This window comes from Haemaphysalis longicornis, unplaced genomic scaffold (genome assembly GCF_048455015.1).
Source record: "Haemaphysalis longicornis isolate Haplotype H1 unplaced genomic scaffold, Haemaphysalis longicornis Haplotype H1 scaffold_9, whole genome shotgun sequence".
Classification (NCBI taxonomy): domain Eukaryota; kingdom Metazoa; phylum Arthropoda; class Arachnida; order Ixodida; family Ixodidae; genus Haemaphysalis; species Haemaphysalis longicornis.
Window position 1 is genome coordinate 123,275,996 of NW_027526460.1, and position 25,237 is coordinate 123,301,232.

At 45.9% G+C, this 25,237-nt stretch overlaps 1 pseudogene across 1 annotated transcript in view; it reads right to left on the bottom strand.

Annotated features, from left to right (window-relative positions):
- Positions 1–22,076, bottom strand: part of LOC144152493 (thiol S-methyltransferase TMT1B-like) — a 31,029-nt pseudogene extending 8,953 nt beyond the window's left edge. Inside the window, exons 1-2 of the transcript XR_013319178.1 lie at positions 21,947–22,076; positions 5,450–5,890 (exon numbers count right to left, since the gene is read on the bottom strand). The product of XR_013319178.1 is annotated as a thiol S-methyltransferase TMT1B-like (transcript). The remainder of the gene's footprint in view (positions 1–5,449; positions 5,891–21,946) is intronic.
- Between the last annotated feature and the right edge of the window lie 3,161 nt (positions 22,077–25,237).

Below are 25,237 nucleotides of genomic sequence, written 5' to 3' on the forward strand. Positions count from 1 at the left end.
TATTAGCCACGAGCTAATGGCTGAGGAAAGACACGATGAAAGACGCGTAATCAAACTGAATTAAGTGAAAAAACGCACATTGAATGGTTCCTAAAAGCCCTAATCATATCATTATGATGCTAGAGGGGCATGTACAAACTATGGAATACCCGCCGCGGTGGCCCAGTGGCTGAGGCGTTGTGCTGTTCAACCCAAGGATGCGGCTTCGATCCCGGCCGCGATGGCTGCTTTTGAGATGCAGGCGAGACGCAAAAATGCCCCGCGTGTTGATATTTTGGCGCACGTAGAGAATCCCTGGTAGTCATAAATCATCCGGAGCCCTCCACTACGGTGCGCCCTTAAAGCCCAGGTGTAGCGTCGTCGCGTCAAACTCCATAATAAATCAATCAATCGTTCATAAAGTTCAAAGGACCCTTAACGAGGTCTGGCGGAAAAATGAGTGTTGACTGTTTAAGATAAAATAGTGTTCTCGTAATGACCTCCTTCAAGAATAAAAAAAGCAACGAGTATAATGGACTTATTGCAAATGAAAACAGCGCATTTTCACCTAGCGCACGGTTCCCCTTATGAAAATGATGTCGCCTCGCCTCCCTCGCGCCCTTCATCATCCTCATAAGCTGGTTTTGTAGAAGCACTCATCAAAGCGGGTTTGGTACTTCGTCCCTTTCGCGGCTTTTTTTTTTTGGTACCGAAACTCGGGATGAAGAGATCTCCTGAGGGGAGTCACTCGGAGCGGATTCGTCTTGTCTTCCACCGCCTTTTCACCTCTTCGGAACAGAAATGAAGCCGCCGTTTCAACGAACTCGCCGAAAAAAGCTTCGGTATGGCTTGAGACCAAGAAGAAACGAAGCGGACCCATTCGTGCCGTACCTCAGCCGACACACATGTCATGCGGCTTCGCGGTTGCGTACCTGCCGTTATGATCACGCCGACCTTTGCCCTGTTGGTCCGATCCCCATCCCTACCTACGTCTGTGACGCTAGACTGGAAAATGGAGGCCCAATACGAAAGACGGGTAGATCGTCTGGTAGCAACTGATAGATGTGATCTTCAACGGTGAAGACTTTCTTCACATGGAGCAACCACTCATACGTGTGTTGACTCATATGTTAAAAACAAGTACACATCAAAATGGTTACTTGATTCAGATTACAGAGATGGGGAAAATACCGTAGACTCTGAGAACCTGAAACCACACAGAAGTTTGACGCATTTGACTTTAAAGGCATGGTGATATCTGCAGCAATGTGGCTGGAAGTGAAAATAACCAAGACGCAGAACCAACCGGCAAGCTGGCATTGCGTCCATCAAAGCCAGAATTCGGTCAGAGCTCGGACAGCACCGGAAAGATGTTGATATAAATACTGATAGTACAGGAATTGCAAATTGAAAAAATAGTTTAGTAGCCAAACAACACAAACACCCGTGTATGCATACCGGATATGAATTGCAGAGGAATACCTCCAACAGAAAACAGCGGTCTTGGTTCATTCTTCGAAGCCACCACGTGTCATCCTGCGTACAAAGACTGCCCAGAAGATCGGAAATGGGTGTGACCGCCGTGGGACATGTCCGACCAGAGGTCAACGTTGGCGACTTGATAGTGAGCGATCGGACATCAAAAGCAACGAATTTTATGTTCACATTGTCCTCTGAAAACAACCACATCGAAGAAGAAGAAGCCCACAACTTTTTCGCATTGCAAGGGGACTCATTTAAAGGAACCATAAAGACAAAATACAAGTTGGGTTTATTAGAAATACTGCTTAGTCCTGATAACAATGTTACCAATATCATTGGAATCTTCTAAAAATAACCGAGACATTAATGAAAGCGTGTGAAGCAGTCCCGACCCCCCAGCCAATTTCCCGCAACTTTTCTATGACGTCACGGAACCTTGTTTGTGCGATTGGCGGCCGCCTAACTGACCTGTCGCGACGCGACATGACTGGACGTCTGTAATGGGGCCTCTAGTTCCATTTGACCACATCACTTGAATGCTAATGTGCAGTTAACGCTCTAAAAATTATGTTTTATTGTTGGCCCGTATGACGTCCTTCTTGCTCACAACACGTCACTGTGGCGCAAAATTTTAAAGTTTTTAAATACTTCTTGCTTTATTTTTTCGTTGAAAAAATATCTTTTGTGGCCGTAATGGAGCTGAGTGAGATAATGAATCCTAGTTCTTTCAAATTAAACAAAGTTGCATTTTCTTTTCATGGCTCCTTTAAGACGCAAGTGGCACCAGAGGATGCGGATAGTCAGAATGAAAAGGAAAAACCGAGTGGAAGACAGCGAGGGTGAATCGAAAGAAAGACAAAGAAAAACAGTCCACTTATTTACAAGGATGTCTACGACGCGCTTGAAGGGGATACGAAAGACGCCATACGAAAATCTGTTCGCGGTCTCCTTTCAACACTTCAACGGCGGTTAAAAAATCAAAAGGTCTACGCTTCGGCTGACAAAGGAGCAGCGTTATCATCTGTGGAAGCTGAAGCGGTGAGATCTCCGACTCTGCTTGCTTCTACGGACATCAGTGGCATGGCCTGCCAACTAGAATGCTTTTCCGCCATGGAGTGTAAACACGCATTGAAACGTGTCGCCATTTTTGCGCCGGTAAGAATGTTGCAAAAGATGACCCCCTGCCTCCCTCGAGCCCGTAATCGTCATCATACGCTGGTTCCATTAAAGTACTCATCATAACGGGTCTTGGTGACCTCGCCCCTTTTTCCACATCCTCCCCGTTCCGCTCTCACGTTACAGCACGCACATTCTCCGTTCGGATATCGCCTATGATGCTTTGCTTCTCGCTGACGTCTGCAACAACATACAATTGCGCGCGTTTGCTTCTACGATAGTACAGCGTCGCAACCAACGCTTTGGGGTGGAGCCGTCTGATATTATCTGTTCCGTTTACGCATTTTTTTTTAAATTTTACTAATTCATCCCGCCCTTCACTCACAGCATTTTGCCATTCTCCACCCCTCCGAATAATCACGCGAGAAGAAAAGGACCCTTCGTACGCGGTGACGACATGTGTGGGTTAATTTTGGGGTCTACAACATGTGAGCGAGAGTGACTAGAGAATCGCCTCAAAAATTGCGTGAGGTAGCACGAACATGCATTCCAAACCAACGTCTGTTTTTTTGTTACTTAATTGGCGGCTTCTTCTTCCTCAGGTAGTACAAGTGCATTTGACTTTATCTCAATACAAAGCACGAGTTCGTAACTCGACACAGTGTGCTCGTGACTGAAAGCATGTACTGACATTTGAAAAGGTAGTTCAATAGTTCTATCAAAAAAGATTGTAACCGTGAAGCTGCTTTGCAGATCGTAAGTTTTCGTGTCCGCAGTTAAAAATACCAAGAAATTCACGAGAGCGCGCCCGTAAGCACGGGCCTCGCGGCGACCGCCCACAGATAAAAAAAAAAAAAGAAGTGCCCAGCGCTCCTGCGTGCATGCCTCGGGGCGACCGCTCAGCATCCCCTCCGCACGTTTGTAATGCCAAGTTTATCCACCTAAGGAGATTGGCCAAGATGTCGGCGAACGCCGAACAGTTCCAAAATCGAAAAAAGGCCGAGCGGCTGTGTGCGTGCATCAGGGCGACTGACGAGCGTCTCCTGGCGCACGTTTGTCAAGCGAAGCATCTCCACGTACGAAGATTGGCTAAGATTGGCAAAAAAAAAAAACACTTCAGCTTTCGCAGTAATCATGGCAACACTTTCTCGGAACGTGAAAGTCTCCAGTGTTTCCCCTAATCGTGGTAACACTTGATCGGAACACAAATGACTCGTCATATCGTACGCGCCTTCAAGGGTATGTCCAATGATTAGCAGTTTAAAAAAAATGAAAGAAGCTCACACTTATAGCAATGATGGTGGAGTGTAGGTTGTTGCGGAAGTGAAGAAGAAGCAAACAGGCAGCAATGGTGAACACAAACCGTCGTGATAGACGTGAAGTTTGCGTACAGCTTCGCTACCTTCACGTCTTGCAGTTTAACGTGAGCATCCTCCAGTTTTTTATTCACGAAAGGGATACGGAAACCAAGCTCCATAAAAACTGCACCGAACAAATAACCTTTAGGAATTCGAACCGGCCAGGCCAATGAAGTGGGCGTGACAGTTGAGACAACTGAGCCACGGCAGAACACGTGGTTAAGGGGAAATAATAAATATGCTAGAGGGAAATCCACTCTTCCTCTTGCATCAATGTTTCTCCCTGGTTAGAATAATTTCGGGCTGGTAAACAGTACATTTCTTGAATAGCGCTTCCGCAGTAAGGTTCTCTGAAGGGGCTTCAGACAACCTTACTGCCGGCACTAGGCTGCTTCGGAAATCTGCGGACGGCTGCGACGGCGATTTCGCACTCCGGGAAGTGCTTTCCCTACTTCGTTTTACGCTATGCGCCTAAATCGATTGGGCCGATATTGATCCTTCATTAACTAAATTATTCCCCGCAACTCCTCTTCCCCCCTTAAGTGACCCTATATTTTCTATAGGCGTGACAGTCGCACACGGATATTCAGTTTGCAGCTCCGGGGAAACGAAGGTCACCCAAGCTCATGGCCGAAGCTCGGACCTGCAAAATAACTATAGGATTCGCGGTGTAGCTCAGTTGTATGAACATCATGGACCTTACCAAGTCTGTTACACTCTAAAGATTAACAAATGAACATCATGGACCTTACCAAGTCTGTTACACTCTAAAGACTAACAAAACCTACCGGCAGTAGCTATGGTATGAATGCTGTCGGCGCGTAGTTTTCCCTTCTCAAAAGATTAATAATGACCCATCGGGCGACCGGTCGGCCGACAGATTTGGTCGACGTTGTTGGTCGGTGAGCCAGTGGTAGTGCACGAACTTTCGATCGACCGTCGTGGATGTGCCGCCATCGTCCGCGTGTGACAGCGCGGTCTGCTAACTTGAAAGTCAGCTTCACCGTCGTGGCGGCCTTATGTCGCCTTAGTGAGCCCACGTTAACGGTAAGCGTGGCCATAGATTAAACAAAACGTCACATGATAGCGTGGTGAGCGTGATGCAGGAAGAGCTAACCCACCAAAGGTGCCACCGCGACACCCCGACGCTGACCAAATTACGCTTCTTTAGCCCGGAACTGCGCGAAAAAGGCCGTCCAATAGCAAATCCTCCCTTGTGGTGCCCACGGGAGAATCGAAGGCATACATTCGTTTTAAATGGCAGGGTCCAAAAACACCCAGGAAAGGATGGGAATGGAAATACAAATTTTTGCAACGTAATTGTGAGCTTTCCGCTGCACGTAACAAAATTATACTTTCACACAGGTGGCATTTTCACCCACCGTAGCGACTGCGCTTGTTCAGAATGCAGTATTTACATCATCGTCACATTGATTCATCATCTGCTGCTACTGCAAGGGAGAAACTCAAGCATGAGCTCAAACGATGCAAATTGCGGAAATCTCCAGCCTTACCTTGGGATAGTTTTTGAGTTCCTTTTGAAAAATGGAACCAAATTCCTTGTTAGGGTCGACGTTTGTATACTTCAAGGGACGCTTTATGTATTTAAAGTTGGCTCCAGTTTCCAGCGCCGACCTCCAAGAGTCTCAGTGCACCCTTTTTTTCCAGCTCCGGGTGGTGGGACTCGAGTCCATTGAGCGCACTGAGCGCCAACGGCCGCACTTCCATTACTACGTCAGCCCATAATGTGTCCACGAACTGATAGAAGAGGACGAAGTAGCTCTCGCGCAGCTTGCGGGAGGCCAATAGCGGCAATAGGAACACGAGGCCGAAGAACAAGAATGATTGCACCCATAGCCACCTCAGAACAGGTGTAGTGACCCGCATCAGCTTTGCTCTGTCCGTCATCAACTTTGCTCGGTCCGTCAAGCTCACCCTTGTTGCTTCGTTACCAGCTGCAGGAGAAAAAGAGAAATCAGACAGGTTGAACTTGTGGGAAGCCAAAGCTCAAGTTTGAAGCGTGTTGACGTAGATCCAGTAGCATGTATTTGACATAATCATTCTATACGCGCTCCGTCCTTCACTTTAAATGACTATGGTATTGGGAGCCTCATGCGCTAATATTTTGAAGTCAAGCATAAATATTCTAAATTCCAGAATATCCAGAAAGCTGCCTGAACTGGACTCCAGAGTAGCCTTGATGCGTGTTTGCTGTGTGAAAAACGTGAATTCGTGCATTTATTACAGAGCAAGCAGCTCTTGTGCGACTTCCGCCTGAAGTTCGGACAAATCGCCTTTCTTGTGTGCAGCTGCCCCCTTTACGAACCAATTATCGGCGGGACAGCTCTCGTGGTCCTATTTTTTCCACTGAAGGGGCGGGTACCCCATGAGCGAAAAACGTGTCCATTTTGTGCATCCCCATAAAAAAATGCTGACCCCGTAAGAAATACAAGGGCGTGTAGCCGCCCCTAGGCAGCAGCAAGGGGTGTTGCGTTTCTGTACACTGTACCAACATCGACGCCAACAAAATGGAGGAAACAAAATCTCCATGCGTGGCTTCATGAAGAGTCATTTGCTATTTTTGTGTTCTGCCTGGATCCGCCTCTGGAAAGAGTAGACATTTTACCGTCACTGGGGGGGGGGGGGGGGGGGGGGGGGAATCTGGCATGATCCTCAAACCAAATTCACTGAAGCAGGAGCAAGTGCGAAAGGGAAGTGTTTCGAGCTTCATAATCAAGAAAAAGCATCAATTTCCCAGGGCGTGCATGTCCTTCACGGGATAATTTATACTCTATCGCGTAACACCAGGGCAAATATATGCCACCGCTGATGCCATTCTCGCTAGGAACACACAGGTATTTTCGCCTGACCTAGATTAAAAAAAAATATTTCCAACTATGATGCCTCGCCAACCGCTGGTTTTTATCTTAGAAAGTTGCGAAAGTGATCAGAACCATTGGTGATTGTCAGACTTGTTTGTAAAAGAACTTCTATTGCTCTTCACATTTGTAATACCACATCAAAAATTCTCATCAGAGGCAAGCATTCTAAGAAAATTTCAACTGGCTGTAAAATTGCTGCGCTAAGAATTGTGGCATGAACGGTGGTACTGTTGGATAGCCAGTAAGAAAGCTGTAATACCTAAAGTGAAGACGAGAGCAGGAATGTTCTCGAGGTGAGACTATAAAACGTTATAGGCCGATTTATTACTCGTATGACATAACAACTCTATAAGACTTTTACGTGTGAAGTGAGAGGTGCATTAGCGGAGATAATATCGTAATCTTGGATGGATCGCAGGAGAAAGGCGAGATGTCGCCCGTGTAGAAGATGTTACCTGAACTGATACATTGCGGTAGATGGTTGCTAGATATGAAAATATTGATGGCCTAAAATAAAGTTTTCTGGTGTTGTTAGGTTCAGGTGCAGGTCCAGAGGAAGATATGTAGAGTATAGGGCCCTAGCATAGACAACTCGAAGGTGTGTATACAGCAGGCCTTGGTGCCCTCATTACATTTAGTTTGGCCGAGTGCATATTATAATGGCCTAGATAAAATGCTTTAGAGATATCAATAAATAGCGTATAAACCAATACATCATTGTCGAGCTGTTCGCATGCAAGCATCGCTAAATCAAATAAGCAGCTCGCTATTCAGTTAAATTAGAAAGTTATGTAATGGTATTTCATGATGTGGAACAGCTAAAGATGATAGCAGTCCAATGTTGGGGAATTTAATATCTGGTTACAATAATACTGCTTTACGAATGTGTAGCTCTTTTAGTAATGAAAAATAACCATTTCGTTTGAAAAAAAAAAACTATGATGAAAAAGCAGGAAAGCCTGCTACTTACAATATCAAGGAGCTGTAGACCACAAAGGCCGGAGCAGCCGCTGCCATAGCTTGCGGGGAAATACGTTCTTTTTAGTGTCTGGGCCTTTATTTATCGAGTAAGGCAGTAGAATGAAGGTGCAAGCTGAACGGTATCGGTCGTCATAAATATCGGTAGGAATGAGTCGACAAACGAACTTTTCATAATTGCTGAGCTACCGTACATTGCGCTAAAATTTCGACGCGTGGCTGTCCTGACGTAGACGTTCTATATCTCCATAAGTTTATCGTCCGTTGTTTCTTTTTAAGTGCGAATGCACTTTATAAGCGACCCCAAACCATCCACCGCCCGGCGGCGGCGGCGGCGGGGTCGGCGGCGGCGGCGTCCGCAGTGCTCCTCTATATTTAAAAAGAAACAGCATCCGGCGCCAGGTTTCGATCCGAGGACTTTGCGGCCGCAGCGCGACGCTCTACCGACCAAGCCACGGACGCGACGGTGATATCAGTGTTAGTGACGCCGCCTCTATATCTTTAACGCATTCAAACTACGTCGTCAGCGGCGTGCGTTGGCGACTCAGCGGCGTTATAGCGGCTTGATAACTGCGGTGGTGTACACGTGATACTACAAACCTGATGGAAGAGATGGAAGAGAAGGCGGCGAGGCGGTGGGCTGCGGGGGCCGAGCGCAAGCGCCGCAAGCGGGGCCGACAACCGTGCATTCGCACTTTCACATTCTCCCCCTCGGGGAAATGCGGGGGAATTTTTTTTTTTATTGCCAGCTGGAGCATTATTTTTGCAAGTTGGCTTTGCGTTCCTCCTTTGTATGTCCACGTCGTGGTTAGGGGATAATTTAGGAGCAACAAAGGGGGGATGGGGCGATGGTTCAAATTTGTACACGTGATGTTTCTATAACGTGTTCAAGAATGGCACGGTCATTTGGTGTTTTAGTTCGGTGTATTTCTTTATTGAATGCATTGATGATGGTTCTGGAAGATCGTATGAAAGAACTGCGGTCAAAACCACGTTGAGGCTCTATCACCGGAATAAAATTTCAGCAATCAAGGCAAGAAAAAAAAGTTCTACATGTTAAGCTTGAATAAACGTTTTCTTGCGTGACAGGCTGCACATGGCAGTGTGTAACCTTTTCCTCTAAAAAAAGGTAACGTCACCCAACGGCGTGGGATTACCTTCACGAGTATTATTTTTTATGAAGCAATAAAATGCCTTAACACCTTGCGATGCTACGAAGTTGCACAATGGTTCATGCAGTTGTCGGTGCAAATTTTGTGATGGCGTGCCGCCATTACCCGAGAGGTGTTGTATTAGTTTCAATGCTGGTCTTTCAAATTTTAAAAGGCTAGTAGAACAACAATTACTCAGAGAGTCGACTACCAATTACCAACTTTTTCCGGTAGCTGTTTGGCTGAACAAACATTTGATCAGTTTGTAAACGCAGTGTTCAGTATACTTTGCTGTGTTGTTTGCACACTAGCGCGCTGACCTGCATTTCTGCAGTAGCAATAGTGAATTCACCCTGGAATTCACCAAAGAGAAATCGGGGGCAAACGCGTGCGCCAAAAATGAGCGATAGCGTGTCGATACCTATAGGAGCTCCAACGGCATTGTAGTGCAGGAGCTTCATATGTGAAGGGCAGCTCTATGTGGCCTATAACGGCCTTTAGAGAGCGACTGTTATGAAGAGCACCCCACACGTTTCTGCGTAAGAAGGTGGCTCCCGTTATTTCGCACCTCCACGTTTATTTTGCTATGCCGAAAAACTAGTGCATGCACGGTTTGGGTGATGGCCGCAGGCTACTAAAGTGGCTAAGGAGATTAGTAATCTTTATCTATTCAACAACATAGTCTGCGGTTTCAAACAAATACAGCGTTAGCTGAAGTGTGAATTCACGGGTGCTCGTTGCATGTGTAGTATCCTGCTGAGCTCCAGATGAACCAAATTCACCAATCAGCAAATGAACAAACCTGTACAACATTATTCACTAAACGAACGTTACTCTTCCAACAATTAAAAAGTTTGATAATGCAGAAATTGCTGTTCCGATCCCTGGCCGACTCACCCAACCATTCATCTGACTAACTCGCAAAAGTTTTATTTACAACTTAAAACACTAGGCACGTACACCTCAAATGTGATACGTTTACTACTTTCATGTTGGAGAGGCTAGCTAAGCAGCAATTAAATATAACTGCATCAATAAAGTTATAAAAACCTACATCTGTTTGTAGAGGTAACCAACTATTATTCGAGCCTCCTGATATATGCGCATGCTTTTGCATCAGAATTTTCTAAACAACGAAAGAAAAACATTACAGCTCCTCATATTGCCACTGACAGAGAGGTAATTAGTAGAACCTATAGTGTTCAGTAATAAACAGACTGCTGTGAATATCGTTATGGAGGGAAGCCAAATTATCTGTAAGCGTGCAGGGAAGGTTATATAACGCTGTGAATCCAAGCCGAAGTTTATGAAGTTTAGTACCACTAATCAAAGCCGAAGTGGAGCATCAACACTGAAGCAGGTGCGTAAATGGTACATTGATCCCCGCGTTACTGGGTGCTGTTATCGAAACCACGTAATCCTACGTAACACTCTACTGCCAAGCCACGCGATTAGCTGGTGTCTCAACAGCACGGTCTGCGTATGCAGTCGGGGTTTTGGTGCTTTAATAAACCGTTGAAATCGCGTGCGCTCACAACGAGAAATCCTGTTCGTTGCTCCCGTTCTCTTCGTGTCAACTAGCGCTCGTCAATCACTATTGAAGAAAGAAAGAGGGAAATAACCGTGTCGAGATCGGTGTTTTGATCGGAAGACTTGGTTTAGTATCCGGTCTCCCAGTGTTAAGAAATTTCAATTGTGGGGCGGCAAATCTATAACATGAGAATCACCCATGTTTCAGCATATATGGCCCGTAAGTGATAACCTATTTTTGTTCTCAATATAAAAGAAGCCTATTTTAGCATTTTCGATATTTATCTTGTCCAACCCATTACAAGCCTGAGTCTCGGTTATTGCAATATCTATTTGTTCATTTCATAAAGCAATGGATATGGATAAGTCAGGCTTACTTGGAAGTGACTGGCTCCAGCCAACTTGTTTGCTACCGAGAATACCATTCTTTCTGTGTGCCATACAGAGATCTGATGGTATATATTTACAGTAAAAACAGATTTGTAAGTGTGCGGTGTCTTGTGCGTGTTTTATCTTTGTGCCTGGCAAAGTTTTTCAGTTTTTGCCTTTTTTCGACCGACCCGTTAGCTTTCACACAGCGCGCTCTGGGAAAGAAAAATAGGAGCGGCAAAGGAGTGTACGCCGCAGCCGCACGTGTAACGGAAGCCGCCTTGAGAAGCGAAGCTACCGACGGGGACGAAAAAGAACTTGCTGCAAATGCTCAGTAAGCAGAACGTGCTTTCGAGGGTACTGTCCGGGGGGCTAGTAAAGAGAGGATGAGCTCGGCTGCAAAACTCAACAGAATGTTCAGCAGCAGTTCAGGGGGAGGTGGCTGGGGGGGCTCCCCGCAATGTCTAGGGAACGAAAGGAGAGTTGGTGGGAGCTGTCCATGGGGCAGATGAAGTGGTACCAGGCCCGCCCAGAAAGGTCAACTAAACGTTTCGACGTATATCAAGAAAATGTCTTCAAATACACTAGGCCTTCACACACATTCATGAAAAGTTCTAAGCATGGGCGGTATTTATTTATGATTTAAACAAGAGCAGTTTACATTTTACTAAAAATAAAGACACTCGCAATCGAAGTAAGGTAAGGTTAAAGCAATTGACCAATTTTTGATGTGTCCACACCATGGCAAACTTTGGAGATGGAGGTTCCGGGACGCATGGCTACATCACTGGTCATAATTAAACGCTCAGCAAATTTTTTGTGCTCGCGGCGTCACAACAAAAACTCAAAGGGCGAAAAAAATGCTATCATCGTTGCAAATGTGCCGAATCGCGAGTACAAGGAACGTCAATTATACTGTAAGTAGGAATACAAGCAAAGAGTAACAAAATGTGTGACTTTATGCAAGCATTGTGGTTTTTTAGAGGGAGATTCTTTTTGCGTCGTGAGGTCAACTGGGAGGCCAGGCCTCGTCCCTTGCCTAGTTTATCCAGTCGGTCACACCGCTTGGATAACATGATAACAGTGCCTTTTCAAGAACATTTGCAGAAATACAAGGGCATTTTGAGCTGCAGAACCAAGGGCATGCACCCAACAAAACATTGCAGAAGGCTGTAATTCACCGTCTGGAGGAATGCCCGACAACGGCAGTTATTTGCGATCCGCTTGCCCTGTTTTGCATCCCGCCAGTGATAGCGCGTACACATCGTCCGATGAAGAGATGCTTACTCGGCTTGCGAATATCTTTTGTTTGCATTGCACTCACCGAAAAAGTAAAACATCAAGAGAACAATGGGTGACGTAAAGTCTTCTGCTGGGCTTTTAACGCTTTTATCTGAAGCACTTGACATAAGTTGCTGGTATTTGTTATCAACTCGTCACCTGGCCCAGCTTCCAGTGACCGCGTATTGATATCGGCAACCGTAATGGTTTGTGTGCAGCTTGCAAGCCGCTTGGACGAATAGAGTTGAACTCGTGAATTTATTGCATTTAATTTCATTTTTTTACATTTTGGCAAATAAAGATTTATTCATCATCATTACATTTCTACGTCCTTTAAATTCTCTATTCTAAACATTTACACCTAAGTATTAACAATTATTTAATCAGAACAACTCGTTCTCAGAGATCTCTCGATATCATTTAGGCCCTCAATGTTACAGGCGGTTTTCACGCGAAATATTTTCTCGTGTGAAGGCCCAGAAATATATTTTTGGGTTATAACCTCTTTTCAAACAAAAATAAAACTGGTACTACAGTCTTTGTGTCATATGAATTTACATCGTGGGCTAAACAGTAACAAAATTACTATTAGCATTGACGGGCTTGCTGTGTGACTCCTGACAAAGAGTTTGAAGGTTTTTGAAAAGTTACATGCTAACAAAAACACGTAAACAGCCTGACTAGAAGGAGTTTTCGAATTTGCTCTGTTTTTTGTGTCAGCACGCATACTGAATAGGAATTTCAGTCTAGCAGCCACTCATACAAGATTTATAAATTAAAGTATAACTCAATATACCAATCACCGGGTTAAAGAGCTTACCCATGCCTTCTCACTATGCCGAGAACATTCTTTTAGCACTTATAATAAGCAATGGGTATTGTTTTCCAACCATTACTACCGCTAATGCAAAACCATTCAACAGAGTTCATAAAAAAATTGTCTTCTAGTTGTGCGAACGAATAGAAAAATGTAGTAAATCCTTCGCGCAGCGTGAAACTAATTCGTACATATTAAAATATTGTTGAATTTACTCCCCCCGTAAAACAAAGTTGTCTGGATTTGTAACTAATATTTATCACTAATATTTTGCACCATGCTTAAACAATGGATCTTCATAGGTAATATGTTTTATATTCTAGAACTACTAGTGTACTTTTTCGCATCAGCTAACGCCTAGCAGGAGTAATAAGCGCTCCAAATGTACGTTATGAATAAAGAGGTTGTTCTAAAAAAGGGAAATCTACCAGTTACATCGAAAGAGAAGAACATTTGTATGTGACTTTCTCAAACGTCAACATAGACATACGTTTTGTTATCAGAGGGGAGAACTGCCAAGTAGCACTACAAGGTAGTGTAAAAGCAATAGGGCGGTCAGATAACTTCCCCCGTTTTCAGCGTTCTTTAATATAGTGTTAATAAGTGTCCACAGATCGTTTCGGTGAGATGTATGTGGTTGATTGTCATTTGCTTCCTCTTTTTAAGGGTTTTTGCTTTCAGAGGGTCTATTTAGACATGTAGAAGCAGGGATCACCGGCGATTTACGTATACTGGTGGGGCAAGTCTTGAAATGGCAACTACGCTGTCTCGCCTGAATCCAATGTGTGCCCCCGATAAATTTTGTATCATTTTCGTGTTCAATTCTGGTGCTCCTCTTCCTCTTCTCCGTTTCTGTGTGCAAAGCTCAATTGAAAAGCCCAAGTGCTACTTCTCCGCATTACGTGCCCTGCCGTATTAAAGCGAAGCTTGCAAGTTTGTCTGATGGCGTAGGTCATGTCAAAATAGTACTGCCGGAAAGCCGGCTTTGTCTGGCGAGGACGATGATCATTCTGGAAGTTACAAAAAAACGCTCCTCGTGGCCCGAAATAAACCTGGGCCTCTTGCGTTATGAAGCCGATGCCTATCCGACTGTGCATTGCCGTCAATATCGAAGCACTTTGGATTTGGAGAGGAGCGCATAGATGCGAAAAATTAAGGACAACAATCATGCACCGCTCCGTCTGACAACGCCCGCAGTTTAACGCGAAGCTTTGTTTCTGCGAGGCCTAATGGCGAAGGTTCAAAGTCGCAGCAGCTGCGATCAAAAGTCCTGAGTTCCTGCGAAGCAAAGTGAAATCTCAAGAAGACATAGTCCAACACCATCTGAGAGCCAAAGTATAAACTCGGACGACTACAAAGGAATCCCGCATGAGAAAGCTTCGTGTTCAACCATCATCGTGGTTAGAGACAGGGGCACATAAATTTTTGTCATTTGGAACAAGCTGACTCGTACACGTATACGGTTGGGCTGTACGCTGCCCCTGTGCGTCCTCAGCCAATATAGTGTGGTGGAGGGGCACGATTTGTTCTCTTCCCACCAAGCGTTCTGAGCGGTGTGTGTGGTAGAAATGACGAGCAGCAGTGTAAGAGTTAGCAGTGTAACGAGTGTAAGAACAGTGTGAGAGGAGCAGTAAGAGCAGTGTCAGTCCACTTGGCCAATTGTCGCGCGTACATTCGAAAACGCACGAGAACTCTTGCCCGACAGGGGATAATTCTTGACAATTTTCCTTAGAGGTATTTTCAATTCCACGAGCTTCGGCCCCGGCTACTTTCACACATTATTAGCCGGCATTAACACCATCACGAGTAAACAAGATGCAATGAGACAGATTCAAAATCTGTTAATATTTCAATGACATCGGCGCTTCCACTGTATCTACTCCTCTCTGTATATCTTGTCGATGTAAGGGCTACAAGGCTAAAAACAAACGTCTGCAAATTGTTCCTTTTTGTCATTTTTTGCCATGAGTTTCGATTATTCGAAGTCAAAAATTATTTCTTTGCTAATGTTCAATCACGTGTTCTATTGTAGCATTTTGGCATCAATGGAACCATGCTGATGATGATGGTTAGTGTTTAATGGCGCAAGGCCAACGAGGGAAAAAAGCGCCAGAGAAGAAGTTATTTATAGAAGAGAAGTGATTACCACGGAAGGGTAGGTATAAAAACGTGTAAACCGAACATAGTAAAACCGAATAAAGATAATGGTGATGGCTGGTGTATAGGGCCAGATTTGATTATGCGTGATAGGAAATGAGGTTTAAAAACTTGACGTCTGACAAATACTGAAACACACGTTTCACGAAAACCATGGTTTCCGTGAAACAACGGAAACATCGTCACCTAGAAACAACGATGGATGTAGGGGAATATGTTGTCTGTAGAGTTCTCTGAAGTGTTTGTGTCGTATTGTGTGAAGTACCTTGCTTGTGATTAGTATGTGCACTACGGATAGGGCATCTCCGCACCTGTTGCACTGGGGTCTAGAAGATCCCGTCAGCAGATACAAGTGCGTTGCATGGGTGTGCCCTATCCGCAGTCTACCCAAGGCGACTTCCATGTGTCTGTTGTGTGAGTCAGATGTGTACCGTCCCAAGTGTGGCTTTATTACATGTAATTGTTGTCTGTCTGTTCATTCCAGTGTGTTTGCCCTGTTCTGCGCAAGTGTTGTCTTATGTGTGGCTTGACGTCTGTATAGGGTATCGTTGTAATGTCTACAGTGTTACTGAGTGCAGCAGCAGCGGCCCTCTCGTCTGCCAACTCGTTCCCAGCAATCCCAGCGTGTCCTGGGACCCAGCAGTGGTGCTTTTCCGCATACACAGATATGATGGTGTTGAATACGTGATTAACTATGTGGTTTTTGGGGGGCTTATGCAATGACAGTGCGCGAACAACACTCAAGGAATCTGTGTAGATGATTGACTTCGGTATTTGATTTTCAAGTATGTGTCGTACAATCTAAAAAATTCCATACGCTTCTGCTGAAAAAAATGTTGTGTGCACGCTCATGGTTCTGGCTGCATTGAAATTCGGACCATGAGCAGCGCAGGAGACCATAGTGGAGGTTTTAGAAGCGTCACTGTAAAAGTATGCAAATGGGTATTTATACTGCAGAGACAGAAAGTGCTGCAGTATTGCAGCTCGCGGTGCCCTATTTTTGTCAAGTTTTAAAAAAGAAAGGTCTCAGGACACAGGGCGAACTTGAAAAGGCGGCAAAATGTTTAAAAAGGGTGACCTGTACACATCTAAAAACAAAGCGCCGAGATCCGAGGCTTGCTCTCTCACTCGAACTGCAAAGGGCAGAGGAACGGATGGGCGATTTACAAACAGCACAGATGTGGATGTGTTGTTAAAGACAGCATAAAAAGGATGTTGATTTAGCAGTGAAATCTTAAAAGCATAAAGTAATTCTATGTACATCCGTTGGTTCTCAAGGCTCCACTTTTTACACTCGACATACCGACTTTCGACAAGGCTAGTGCGAAAAGCACCCGACGCAAGCCGTAGCCCCAAGTGCAGCACTGGGTCAAGCATTCGCAACGATGTTTTAGTCGCCGACCCATATACCACACTGCCATAGTCTAAACGAGAACCAACCAAAGCAGTATAGAGCCGTAGTAGGAGTTCTTTGGCAGCCCCATAGGATTGGTGGGAGAGTACCTTAAGAATATTCATTGTTTTCATACATTTATGCTTAAGTTTATATGATATGTGGGATGAATGTGAGTTTGTGGTCAAACACCACACCTAAAAACCTGTGCTCCTTCTTCACAGGAAGCGACACGCATTAAGAGTAATGTCTGGGTTTATATGGACCCCGCGCTTTCTGGAGAACACAACGCAAGAGCTTTTTACAGGATTCTATTTAAAACCATTCTTGTCTGCCCAGCCGGCACATTTCTTGACGCCGAGCTCGACTTGACGTTCGCATATTGACATATTACATGATTGAAAAGATATCTGCATGTCAGCTACATACATGGAATGAGAGATTGTAGGTGGCAGTCCCTTTTCAAGGGAGTTCATCTTAACTATGAAGAGGTTACAGCTCAACACGCCACTTTGCGGTACGCCATTTTCTTGCACGTAAACCTTTGAGAGTGCACAAACAACTCTTATTTGAAATTTTCTTTGCGACAGGTAACTAGCAAGGGTGTTTAACATGTTACCCGAGACACCGAATGACTTGAGGTCATTAAGGATCCCGTAGCGCAAAGCGGTGTCGTAGGCCTATTGGAGGTCAAAAACACAGTTACGTAATACTGTTTATGCATGAAGGCATCCTTAATATACGATTCAAGAGCTACGAGTTGATCATTCGTGGAACCTCCCGCCCTGAAGCCTGCCTGGCAGCTCTCGAGAAGACCGTTGTACTCAAGGAAGCACACGAGCCTGCGAGTTATCATCTTCTCGGGAAGCTTGCACAGGCAGCTCGTCAAGGCTATAGGACGGTAACTTGAGGGGAGGACGGGTCGTTTCCCTCCTTAAAGAAAGCCACTAGTATGGCCTCCCTCCAAGAGTGTGGGATGTGCCCCAAAAGCCATATTTTATTATATAGATTTAGAAGTGCTTCAAGTGTGTCTGCGTTTAGGTGTTGTATCATTGTATATGTCATGTCTGGGCCTGGAGCTGAGGGTTTACACGTGCTCAAAGGAGCCCTCAGCTCATGCAGTGAAAACTCTGAGTTATAAGAAGATGTTGACCTATTGTTATGTAGTATAGGCTTCTTTTCGGCCGTTTGTTTCTGTTTCATGAAAGTGTTTGTGTAGTGTGCTGAACTGGACACGTGTTGGAAATGTTGTGCGAGTGTGTCAGCCTGGTCTTTAAGTGTGTCCCCTGTTGTGCTGACCAGAGGCAGGCTGTGTGTTTCTTGTCCTTTGAGTTTGCGTATTCTTGTCCATACTTTCCGTGTGTCTGTGTAGGAGTTTATTGATGCCATGAAGGAACGCCAACTCTCTCGTTTTGCCTCACGGCGCACACGTTTTCCTAACGCCTTGGCCCGTTTGAACAAAATGAGGTTGCCCGACGTGGGGTACCGACGTAGGATACCCCACGCCTTGTTCTGGGCCTCTCGCGCCCGCCTACAGTCCTCATTCCACCACGGCCTCCGCTGGTTGAGCGGGGCACCAGAGGCGTGGGGAATGGACCTTTCGGCGGCGTCGACGATGTGCGCCGTGAGTAGTTGGGTAGCTTCTTCAACATGTAGGTGTCGTATGGACGTGTGGTGAAGTTTGGATGTCTCTGTAAATGTATTCCAGTTAGCTCTTGCTTCATTAAACCTTTTATGGGAAGATGGACTGCTGGGTCCTGTACCTATATACGTGAATGAAGTGGGGACATGGTCACTACCATATGGGTCCGTGCTCACCCCCCACTCAAGACATGGAAAGAGAATGGCAGAATCAATAGCCAGTTCAAGATGTGAGTATGTGTTGTGACCTATGTTATGGTATGTAGGCTGTTTATTGTGGAAAAGGCATGCTCCTGAAGATGTAAGGAATTTCTCTATCAGGCGACCTCGGGCATTCGTTCTGTAGGAGCCCCAAAAAGGGTTGTGTGCATTAAGGTCGCCTGTTAGAATGTACAGTTCGGGCAGCTGGTCGGCCAGCGCCTCGAAGTCAGAGCTCGAATGTGCATAATCAGGACGAATGTAAATCGAGCATACCGTTATCAACCTATTAAAAATTTTTGTGCGGATGGCTACAGCCTCAAGGACGGTGTTCAAGGTGACAGGGTGTCATGCTAAGGATTTGCGGGTGATTATGGCCACCCCGCCAGAAGAGTGGGTGCAGCCATCCCTGTCCTTTTTGTATACCAGGTAAATATTCAAGAAATTTGTGTGCTTGGAATTCAGATGTGTTTCCTGGACACACAATAAACTTCGCTTATTGGCATGTAGAATCTCATGCATGTCGTCAAGATTATCTAGAAGGCCTCTGCAGTTCCATTTAACTATGTTTTTTCTTCCCATTATGATGTGTTAGAGCTACTGGAGTGTGACTATTTACGTAAGGTCTTTCGGGGCTTGCACTCTTGGGAGGGGCTTTTTGCCTTCTCTGGAGGTTTAGATGGAGGGACCCGCTCCTTCCTCTGCAAAGCAGACAGGAAAGGTCCCACATCTATCTCATTAAAGATTTGGAAGGGGTACCCGGCGTACCGAACCCCCAGACTTGGCACCCTTTCTGGTGCCCTTCGTTTAGGCCGCGACCGCCGAGGGCGTCAGGAGCGCCCCGGGTGGCACAGGCGGTGCGGCGGATGTGGGAATTGCTGCGGTTTCCTCCGTATCCATCTCCTCCTCGCGTGTGCTTTGGGCCGGTGGAGAATGGAAACGGTGGGTGCAGCAGCATCCCCACCGGACGTGGATGCCACCATAGCCGCTGCTGGCTCAGCGAGCGGTGCGGAGGCGGGTTGGGCTGCAAGAGGCAACCCAGGGGGAGTGGGGGGCGGGGACGGGACCAAGTCCGACTCTCGGTACTGGGTCCCCGCCGAAACAAGACCCCACTCCGCCCCCCCGCGAACTGCGTCGGCGTACCTCCCCAGGGGAAAAGAGGCAAACCTCTTTCGCGCCTCCGGGAAGGTGATGTTCTCTGTGACCTTGATGTTTATTATTTTCTTTTCCAGCTGGAGCTTCTCGCATTTTCTGGAGTACGCCGCGTGTGGACCCTGACAGTTTATGCAGAGGAATTGTTCTGAACTACAATTATCAGAGGGATCACCTTGTTGCGCACACTTGACGCATGTTAGTTGGCCCCGACACGAGTTGGTACCGTGCCCGAACCGCTGGCACTTGAAACAGCGCCGCGGGTTCGGGATGTATGCTCGAACGGAACACCGGATGAAACCAGCATTGATATGGTCTGGAAGTACAGAACGGTCAAATGTCAGGATGATATGTTTTGTGGGTAATACCTTATCGTCTCTCCTTAATTGTTATGCGCCTGACAGCCGTCACACCTTGACTTCTCAGGCCTTCAAGAAGATCGGCCTCTGTCTCATTTGCAAGATCTGGCTCCGAGATCACGCCCTGCGAGCTGTTGAGGCTGCGGTGGGGCGTGACCTTGATGTCGAGATTGGCAATACGGGTCTGCTTCAAGAGTTTTGTGGCCTGCTGCTCACTTTGTACCTCGACCAAGATTTCACCGGTTCTCTATTTCTCAGCTTTATAGAATTCACCTACAACACCTTCCAGAAATTTCGAAATCAAGAACACGGACTGTGATGCAATAGGCCTGGCTTGTTCAAGAGATTCAATTACCAAGAAATGGGGGTAGTTATCGGGTTTTCGGATTGTCATGGTCGGAAGGGGTGGACAGGATACTTCGGTGCGGCCCCTTTTAGGAGGCCGATCATTGGGTTTGGGAAATTTATAAAAAACCATACAGAATCTATAAAAGCAGGGGACGGGGGTACTTCCTTCGCTCCGGTTACCCTGATACCGAGGGAGGTCCCGGAGGAGCTCCCTGCCCGGTACACAGCCAGGGAGCCCATCCACCGGAGCTTGACCTGGGCTCCGACGGCTACCGTTTGTGGTTTCTGCCCTTCACCTTAAAACTCGTAGCCACGGTAGATTACAGCAAGAATATGGGGGCTCGGGTCCACGGTATCGCGAGTACCGTCACCAAGATTGCTCAAGGTGCCCCGTGCGGGGGCATCAATGAAACACGTTCGATCAATTAAACACGTCCACAGCTACCATCGCCCTCCATAAAGAGAGCAGTAAAATGTTTTTAAGGATGGACTTCGGACTAGAAGACAAAATCTTTGCAATATTATACACAGCATGTTTACGAAAAGTATTCGGAACATGGGACTCCGAACTGGTGAGCATAAGGGTTAATGGAGAATGCCTCAGCAAACTCAGATTTGCTGATGACGTTGCCTTGCTGAGTAACTCGGGGGACCTGTTGCAAAACATGATTACCGTACTGGACAAGCAGAGTACAATAGTGGACCTGAAAATTAATATGCAGAAAACTAAAGTAATCTTCAATATGCTCGGGAGAGCATGGCGGTGTGAGATAGGCGGCGCGGCAGTGGGAGTTGTAAGCCAATATATTTACTTAGGCCAAGTAGTGATCCCGGATACCCACCATGAGGCAGGGCTGCTTAGAAGGATAAGATTGGGGTGTGTGCCTTAGGCGCGCATTCTCAAATAATTAATGGCAGCCTACCGCTGTTCTTGTTGAACAAAGTGTATGGCAGCTGATTTTTACCGGTACTCACCTATGAGACAGAAACTTGGAGGCTCACTAAAAGGGTTTAACCTAAATTGTGGACGACTGAAGCGAGTAATGGAACGAAGATGATTGCTGAAACATTAAGAACAAGCGATCGGAGTGGGAAAGGGAAGAAATGCGTGTGGAGGACATCCTTACAGAAATTAAGAAATTAGTGTAGGCAGGGCGTGTCCTCCGAAGGCAAGATAACCTTTCGTCATTAAGGGTAACAGACTGGATCCCTAGAGAAGGCAAGCCGGACAGGGGGTGGAAGAAAGGTAGATAGGCAGATGGGATCAAGAAGTTTGCGGGAATAAAATATTCGCAGTTAGCTTAGGACCATGATAATTGGAGATCTATGCGAGAGGCCTTTGCCCTGATGCTGCTGATGCTGAGGATGCTGCTACCGATGAAACACGCTTGAAGTTATTGAATAAATGGACATCAAAATTGAGAGCCCTACGCTTTCGAAGACCGTAATCAAAATCAGGCGTTTACTCATCCCTGCTGGACATGTCGTACACTTGACAGAAACTGACTGCATCACTATCAATAATACTATTAACCTTTAGACGTAACAAAAAGCTAACGCCTGAATTGCTAACCTCATAACTACCCTTTGCGAGAAATAGTCGCTCGTATAGAAGGGAATTTTCAATGGACACGTTCAAATGTCTAATATTGCCCAATTTCGGAACAAATTGAAGTTGAATTGCCATACTATCTTATATTGTGTAATAGAATGCCAAAAATAATTGCAATAACAAATAAAACAAGCGGTACCTACGATGTGGCGGCGTCTCAGCGTTCGGCGTAAAATTTTGATGTCTCCAGAAAGATACAAACACTGGTATTACTTATAAAATTCAGAGATTTTTATGACAGCGCACATCGGTAAAGGAGAAGCTGCAACCAGGGCCCGTATTGATCTGCGCGTAAATAACACATAACGGGAGGCGTGTTGAGCCTTCCTTCGGGTTTGGTGCCGTTTTGAAAACGCTTTTCGTCTTTCTTCGAAAGCTTGTGATAGGGAATTGCTCGGTGACGCCAAACATATTTGTGCCCGGCTGATGAAACGAGTTCGCGTGTTCTAGCTATGATAAGACGCTAAACAACAAGTCGGTCCACTCTGGAGCCAACGTGATAACAGTCTGAATTACAGAAGGAGGCATAGAAAGGTATCATGAGGCAATAGCAGGGAAACTTCTCACATGTGTGAACGATTTATTCTTTTTTTTTATTTGGTTGTAAGGGATACATTTATTACGCGTATGATAGCAGAAGTTCTTTCAACACAATGTAAAACGTCTGCGAAGCTCAGACTCCTCCGGTCAGCAGAACGTGTCTAAAAGACGTACAATTAAACATGTGTTTTCCTTGTCAGTTCTTGTAGCCGAATTTGTCAAGTTTCCACTTTGGGCAAAAAGAGAAAATACAAGAAATGCAGACACAATATGGGCGAATTTTCTGAACGTATAAAAAGCTTCATATTTATTCCATTGAAGCAATTTTGAAATTCACTAGGACACAACTGGGTAAAAACTTAGGTGGCGCGATAAAATATTTCGTGTGCTTAAGGCAAAAAACTACATGATGTCTTAGATTTTCGTACCGTGAAAATGCGCTATGGTTCCCGGATAACGCCGTTGGTCTTTGATGTGGAACTACATTTGGTCTTTGATGTGGAACGCCATTCCTTAAGGCCGTCGTTAGTATGAAGCACCCCATGCCTTTTCCTGTCCTTTCCGCCATGATGACTTTCTTTTTCAGCGGCTTTCGTACAAATAATTGTGCTGGGTTAAAAAGATTGTGACAAGAGAGGAAAATCACAAGAAAAGGGCTAATGCACAGCGGATGCATCGTGTGTTCAACGAAGAAGGCAAATGGGGTTTCGCATAATATAATCATAACCAACACACGTCGGAGTGAAGGATTAAGATATCCTGCTTCAACAACAACTTCCAGGCCCACTCATGGTTGACAAGCTTGTCATGAAGGACCAGCACCACGGTGTCCTGGGGCTGTTGTTCAGGCGGCCAGGCACGTGTACGTACCAAGCATCTACGCCGGGCCGTCCTCTGACCCACGGGCCAACATTTCCTGCATCCACCTCTTTCCGAACAATCCCCTTACGACATAAAGCCGATGCCTCAGCCGCACCACCAACTACATATCTAAGTCTTCCTCACCAAAAACTCCTGCGCGGCACACATAAGAACGGAAATGAAACCCGCGCTTCTCGTCGAATACAGAGATCATGAGGTAGCCGTGCGGCGCCAGACACTGGCCAGAAAAAACATAAGTAATCAAAAGAGAAGGCATGGTTCATGTCAATGTCGCTGAAAGATAAAATTTAGAAGACTTTCTTGTAATATTTACACAGAAGTTGCTATTACAGTCGGAATGCTGCGGGGAAGGGCGCGTCGTACAAGCTAGGGAGCAATATTCTCGCTCCCAAACCGTAAAGGGTCTCTTCTACTTTCATGATTTATAATAATTCCAGCGATGCACTGTAAATCAGACGTCCTCGTTTCAGTGTGCGTAATAAATATTCGCGAATACAGCCTCCCGCTGGTGGCAACACATTCTGAGTGCTTCTGAGCGTAGCAGTTGGTTGTATCTGCTGTGGTATAATGCTGACGATATGGACAACGCCCGCTGTACGGAGGATGTCATGAGACACAAAGCTTAGTTGTTCCCCGCAGTATATGAGGAGCTTTAGAAAACCTCGTGATCGGTGTCTAAGACACGAGAGCACCACGGGCAATCCTGGTGCGCAATACCGTGTGCTGTGTCGTCGAATATAAGGACAATTTTGGGATCTCAGCTTCTAAGCGTGACGGCCATGCGCTATATCGCGGGTAAACTTAGCACGGGAATGGCATCTGATGCCAATACAGAAGTTGGTGAGGTGTGCTTGACGCAAGTTCGACTTTCGGCAGAAGTGAAGCTATAAATAATAATTTTCTGCAGCGCAATAGCGGGGGCAGCTATCTCCGAGTGTGCCACAGAGCAAATTAATGTGCCAGTAGCGACTGTCGCCAGAAACGTGCCCAAAAAGATATGTTGATGCCCACTGACGCTTTGTAGAGACATTGGTTAGATTATGGTAAGTAGTAAGCTCCCGCATATTCAGGCAGAAGGAGTGGATGCCGCGCACCACTCGGTAAAGGAGTATCATTCGTGGTCTGCTAATAGCTGGTGAAGCGGATCTTATGGCAGCGTAAAGTCGTATATTTGCCTGCGAATTACGCTGATGACATTGAAGATCACGGGAACAGCAACTGCGTCACCATAAAGGCCGCGAAAAATCTTCGAATGCCCTCGAAGCTATGTCGTACATGAGGGCCAAGCCCATCATCCGCTTGTCTTGCCACAGATTCTCTTGCCCTGGTCTTCATTCGGTCCCACGGTCAAGAATCAGCGGCAGGAGACATGGTGCAGTTTCGGTAGTCCCAGGTCTCTAACTGCCCGTTACGGCGTCATGTCCTCTAAAATAACGTACAGGCCAAGACGGTGCAAATACGGAACCAGGGTGCGGATGACTACGCTTATTTCGCAAAAGATGTTATGCGTCGGCGAAGTTACGTGTAGTGTTTATTTGATTGATTGTAGGGTTTTACTCACCGACGCGACATAGGCAATCAGGCGCGCCCTAGTGGAGGTCTCCGGAATAATCTTGACGACCTCGGGATCTTTACTGTGCGCCGAAATCACGATCACACGGACGTTTTCGCTTTTCGCCGCCATCAGAAAAGTGGCCGCCTTGGCCGGGAATCGAACCCGGGTTCTCGTGCTCAGCAGCAGAACGCCATACCCACTGAGCCACCGCGGCGCGTTTACGTGTAGTGTTGGAACAAAATGCACTAACATAATACGTCCTTCAGGTTTTCAAACACATATTGTTAGCTGGTACATTTTCTATCCTTTTGCTCGTCAGACGAGCACAACATACATCTGCAGTATTCTGTTTACCCACCATTGCGACTACCTACCATTTACCTAGCATTGCGAATAAATGGTTGTATTCAGCCGGAGGTGGTAATAGAATTCTTAACACGGTCGCTGTTTTCAGAAT